The sequence below is a fragment of the Chinchilla lanigera genome, unplaced genomic scaffold (genome assembly GCF_000276665.1).
Source record: "Chinchilla lanigera isolate Chin_1 unplaced genomic scaffold, ChiLan1.0 scaffold00032, whole genome shotgun sequence".
NCBI classification, from domain to species: domain Eukaryota; kingdom Metazoa; phylum Chordata; class Mammalia; order Rodentia; family Chinchillidae; genus Chinchilla; species Chinchilla lanigera.
Window position 1 is genome coordinate 15007941 of NW_004955433.1, and position 6351 is coordinate 15014291.

Sequence of the window (6351 nt, forward strand, 5' to 3'; positions counted from 1 at the left end):
TTTCTGGGCTTTGTGGGGCCTCTCTGATGGCATCACGGCATAGGCGTGTGGTTTGTAGAGGAGGTTTGTGCTCCTTGTGGTGGCTGGGAAGCAGGGACACACAGAAAGAAGGGAAGGGGCTGAGATCACAATATGCCCTTCAAGGAAATGCCCCCAGTGACCTCACTTCCTCCCTCCAAGCCCCACCTCCTAGAGGTTCTACTATGTTCCCATAGCACCAGGGGCTGGAGACCAAGCCTGCAGTACACAAGCCTTTGGGGATATTTCCAAACCATAGCAGCCACCCCCCTCTACAGTGTGAACTTTTCCATCACCCACAGATGGACGAAGAAGATGAAGGATTGTGGAAGGATGTGATAAGCCCAGCCAGGAAGGGTTGCTCACCCGTTGTGCCACATGCCATTGAGCACCTTGTCTGCAAGGGATGTTGGGAAATAGAGCCATACTGTGTTCAGGAGGAAGAAGAGGCAGGTTGCAGAGCACCTGGTTCACCTGGTATTGAACTCTCATGGTGTTGTCAACAGTCCTTGGGCTACCACCCTTCCCAGGAGTTAACTGGACCCAGCTTCCCTGCCAAGACAATAAAGCAGCAACCCTCTGCCCTTGAGTGTCTCTACTACTTCCTGAATGTAAGCACCAATTTGACACACATCTTGTCACATGTGCCCTTTGTTCCCTTTCTTATCTGCCTTACAATGGAATTTCCAGGGCAGTAGCTCTGACATGAAGTGTACTTGCCAGGAATAATGGTGCTTGCCAGCTGGAGTGGCACATACAGTGGGTTTAGACTGACATGGGCACTCTCCCTGCTCATCCTGTGGAACAAGGTTTATCTTGCTGAGCCTTGGTTTTCTCTCTATAAACAAGAGGCAAAAAAAAAAAAGCATATATCAATGTGTGTAGCTTTGAGACTCCCAAGAGATAAAGGATAGACATGCTTGTGATCTCAGCTCTCTGGGAGGCTGTGGTAGAAGGATCAAAAGTTCAGCCCAGCTGGGAAACCTAGAGACTTAGTGAGGCACTGTCTCAATATTTTAAAAAAAATCCTCAAAGAGCTGGGGAGGCAGCTCAGTGCAAAGGTCCGAGGTTCAATCCTCTGTGTTGAAAAAAGAAAAGAAAAAGAAAAAAGAGATGAAAGGAAAGAAAGAGCAGACAGCCCAACAGCTAACTGGACAAAAGGCTTGAACAGATCGTAAGAAGATATTCAAATAGCTAATAACCACACAAGATGGTACACATTTGTTATTTGATTTCTTGATGATGGAATTAAAGAGGAAAAGGAACTCTTCTACACTGTTGGTGGGAATGTAAATTGGTACAACTACTATGGAAATCAGTACAGCAATTCCTCAAGAAACTAAAACTAGAAATTCCATTTGGGGCAACTCACCTGGGAACCCTCCTATCTCTCAAGAGCTATCCCTATTCGCCAATAAATTTTTCAACTCTGAAGAAAAAAGAAATTCCATTTGATCCAGTGATGGAGACCACTATAAAGCAGCTCTGAGTAGAATTTAATATTAACCATTGGCTTTTTATGTTTACTTGTGAGTTGTGTGAAGCTTAGGAACCTTTTCTAGAGATGGACAGCAGACTCATAGTAAGTGAACCTATATGAGTCACTGGTCATCAATGAGGCCTATATTGGCCTATGAAGTGGTGACACCTCAAAGGACAACATAAAAACAGTTGAGAATGTTTGGGTCCAACTCCAATTAACTAAAAGGAGACTGCAGCTGCAGGCTCCACACTCCTACAATAAATGTCAGGCTAAAGATAAGGTAGTTTTCCTGATTGACATAATTTATTACTTGAGAAAATATTTCCCAAGGTCTTGCTAGATTTTCACATTTTTTTGAGTATCCTCCTCCTTTGTTTGAAAACCTAATAAATATGGGCTGCCCAGAGAAGTCTTTATCTTAACCCAGAAATTCTCAAATTCTGTAAGAATTGGACCCTCCTGGAGCCCTGAAATCATTTCAACTGTCTCATTTATTTAAACCTTCGCTGCTCACTCTTTTGGGAGATTGCAGGCCTGATCAGCTTGCAATAATTAAGGGTTATAAACCTGATATGTGGTGCCCAAACCAGGACTTATAATCCTTGGACTGGGAATTTTTATCCCAGGCAAGTAAGTCTACCTAGAGTGAAAAGTGTGGGAGACAAAAAAGGCCTTCACAGGACAAAAACTTCACTGGAGAAGATATGGAAGAGAAGCATTCCACAAGGAATAGAGGTGAGTCTTCCCGTTGTGAACAGTCATCTTATCTGGGAGTGAAATGGTCCAAAATTTTTCAGCCAGAGAGCAAGGATACACACAGCTGCTCCAAGGTTTGCTTAAGTGCTCAGGGGCTGGTGTCACCAAAACACCTAACAAAAATATTAAGAGCTGGGGAAAATCTTAAAAAGGCACACAGTAGAAAAAAGTCATTTTCCCTAAGACATTCTCACCTTGGAAGCCAGTTGATTCAGTTTTAAATCCATTGCAGAGCTCACCATCAATAGTCTCTGATTTGGATGGCACCAAGGAAACAAAAGAGCTCCCAATAGAGGCATCTGCAGCCAAAGCAGAGTTTTTAAAGGGACCACCTCAGCAGGAGCAGGAGCCTTTCAAAAAAATATTCCATATGGCTCAATCCAGAAACTTACAGGTTTTCAAGGGACAAGCAACCCCAAAAGGGGAAATCACTAACACCCTTCCTGCTTTCCAGTTGGAACCCCGCAAAATGCTACAAAGGAGGGGCTTTTTGTTCTTATTCCTTTTAAATTACTAAGTGCAGGGTTAGATCTGCTTGCAGCTTGCAGTCACTCTTGTCAGGGTTAACAAACCTACCCCAATTCCCACAGGAGTTTGTGGTCCTCCCCCTGAGGGAACAGTTGGTTTTGTACCAGGAAAAGGTGATCTAAATTTAAAAGGAATAACTATCATGCGTAGTGTGAGTGATGGTGATTGTCGAGATGAGATACACGTTTTTGCACATGCCATGGATCTCTGGTTCTTTGAACAAGGACAGTATGTAGCACAATTGATTTTGTTACCTATAGATAAACCTTCTGTTGTTAAATATAGACAGCTCATGAGGGAGCAAGACCCTCAGAGTAAGATTATAAAGAGAGAAATTTATTTTACATGAGAAGTGACTAAAAACAGGTTTAGGTGTTTTGTAAAGATTAAGAGAAGCCAGGCGTGGTAGTGCACACCTGTAATCCCAGCACTCGGGAGGCTGAGGCAAGAGGATCATTGCGAGTTTGACACCAGCCTGGGCTAGAAAGTGAGCTCAAGTCCAGTCTGAACTCCATAGCGAGACCTTGTCTCAAAAAAGACAAAAAATAAATAAATAAATAAGATTAATAGAAAATGTTTTGAAGGCTTAGTAGATACTAGTGCAGATGTGTCTGTACTTGCATTAGAACAATGGCCTGCCATGTGGCCAAAACAAAAGGCCCCTACCTCCTTAACTGGTCTGGGATCCTCTCAACCTGTACTACAAAGTGCCTCACCCTTGCCTTATAAAGGGCCAGACCAGAAAAAGGGTTTCTTTTTAGCATACATGGCACCTATTTCAGTCAATTTGTGGGGTAGGGATTGATTGATTGATTGATTGATTGATTGATTTATTTATTTATTTATTTATTTATGTTTTTCTCCGGTACCGGGAACCGAACTCACGACCTTGCGCTTGCCAGGCAGGCACTTTTGCCGCTGAGCTAAATCCCCAGCCCCTAGGGGTAGGGATTTATTACAAAAATGGAAGTTAATATTGACTTGTGATTCTCCCCTCTTTTTTTTTTTTTTGTCTTTTCTTCTGGTACCAGGAATCAAACTCACAACCTTGCACTTGCCAGGCAGGCGCTTTGCCACTGAGCTAAATCCCCAGCCCCTTGACTAGTGATTCTGATTTTAAATTTAAACAAACAAATTCTGATACTAAAATTAAACAAATAGATTTAAATCCTAAAATTAGACCAATAATGACTAAAATGGGATGTTAAGGAGACAAAGCGCTAGAAAAAAACTTACAGGAAATCAAAGACCTGGTAGGGACTACACTTTAAAATGACAGGCATATCATTTATCAACAGGTTTTTTAACAAGGGCCATCGATACTTCTCCCCGCAAAAGAGCTCTGCCTTTACAATGGAAAACTAAGGAGCCTGTTTGGTTATATCAGTGGCCTCTTACCAGGGAGAAACTAATCCAATTACACAAATTAGCTGAGAAACAATTCCAGCTGAGACATTTAGAAAACTCAGTCCTTGAATACACCTCTCTTTGTTATTGCAAAGAAGCTGGGCAAGGACAAGGGAGGTGGGAGAAACCCAAACGCCTGCTTTGTCAAAACATCATGTCATCTGCAGCAGGGAACACAGGCGGTGCACCCTGGCACAGGGCACTTCTACCCAGAGCCAACTGACAGCCATGGCTTGCCTTTCCTAAGCCTCTATCAGCAGGGGTCAGTGTGGAGTGCACCAGCTCCCACCCTTTCATGTGCACGGGCAAGGTTGTTGCTCTTAGGTCAGATGGCTATGGCATCAGCAGCTGGTAGTGAACTCTTTGGGCCTAATCATAGCAAAATAGGAGCCAGATACAGACAGATTTGATTCATAAGTGAGCCAAAAATTACCATGGTTCATTTTTTAAAAATATAAGTTAAGGATATAATCAGATCCTTAAAACAGTTGCTACAGTGTCACATATACACAGACCTAGGGAACAGAGGATAGCCAGGCAGGGAGCCAAAGTAATGGTATCAATGGGCTGTTAGAGCTAAAAAAATAAATAAATAAACCTTAAAAAATTGTATAAGATATAAAAATCAAATTCTGTAAAATTCAGTGTTAGCCCACACTACACAAAAGCCTTGATCCATTTTGAATCTTGTAAAATTTTTCAAGTAACAAAAAAACACAACCAATAAAATCTATAGTGATTAAAACCAGAAATACACCTCTGTCTAAAATTGCTATTATTTTCTGACTGGCCTAAACCTCTATAATTTCTTTAGCTATATCTTTGCTGTGTTAAGTCTTACAGAAAGATTCCACAAGTGCTGTAAAAAAAAAAAAAAAAAGGAAGTCTACATAAGTGATAATATTAACCTAAATTATAGTAAGTCTTGCAAAGAGATCCCAAAAACACTGTTAAAAAAAAGGTCTAAGTATATGACAGAGTGTAAGTCTTATAAAGAGAGATCCACTGAATGCTGTTGGAAGAAAAGACCTGAGTAGGTGACAGAGTATGTGGAAATGACTAAGCTGGGAGCTACAAAAATAAAGGAACACAAAAGTTGCCAGTATTCTTAAGACAGATTAAATAGTAAAAATATATTAATTATAGATAAAAGGTTTTTATATTTTCCAAATTCTTTTTATAAGAGATCTCTGCTAATTGACCTACCAAAAAGAATGTTCTGACTAATTTTTTTATAATTACAAACCTAAAAAATTATTATAATTCAATTTGGCTAAAAATATATTTGAAAGCACTCTAATTTTATAAGCAAATTGTCTTATGTATGTGTTTTTGTTTGTCTCTTTGTTCAATCTGTAAATAGCTGTTTTATTTGAGCTCAACAAATTTTTCTTCTTTTTATATTGTTTTATTTTTGAAGCCATTGTCTATAATTTAATTTGGCTTATAGATAAATGTTATCAAAATTAAAGATATGCTTCCACTAAGGTTGCCATCTGGTCAAATGATATCAAAAATTGGTTTTATAAATGTCATGCATATCATTGTTTATGTATTATGCCTTGAGAGTCTCTCACTATTCAAAATTAATGTGTCAAGTATTGTGATTGGATTTTCATAGGAAAGGTTAAAGAAGAGAAGATTAATGACATTACATTGTAGTGGGAGCGGTAAACTTAATTATTAAATTTTATCTGAGTATTAAACCTCTTGAAATATAAAATATAGCCAGAGAACTGTTTTTACCAATTGTGGATATTTTAGTAGTTGAATCCCTGTAGAATGTTAACAGATAACAGTTATATAGTTTTACAGAGAAAATTTGAAATCAAAAGTCATACATGGTATTATAACAGTGATGATGACATTTTTGTAGCACATTTAAATTTCCATTTTGAAATAGAATAGCCTTTTTAGTCAGTCATCTCTACCTAATATGTAAGAAGCTTTAACTTAATTTGTTATCCCTAATAGGGTGTCATTGAAGAAATTTGTAACATTGTCTGGGCTGTTAAATATCTAAACATTTTTAAATGTAGTGGCACATACATAACATAACACATCACATGAGTTTTTGTTTAAAAAGTATCATTTGACTGATGAACTCATGTTGGCTTGACATGAACCTCTTATTACAACTATCTGGAGCACAAGAGAAA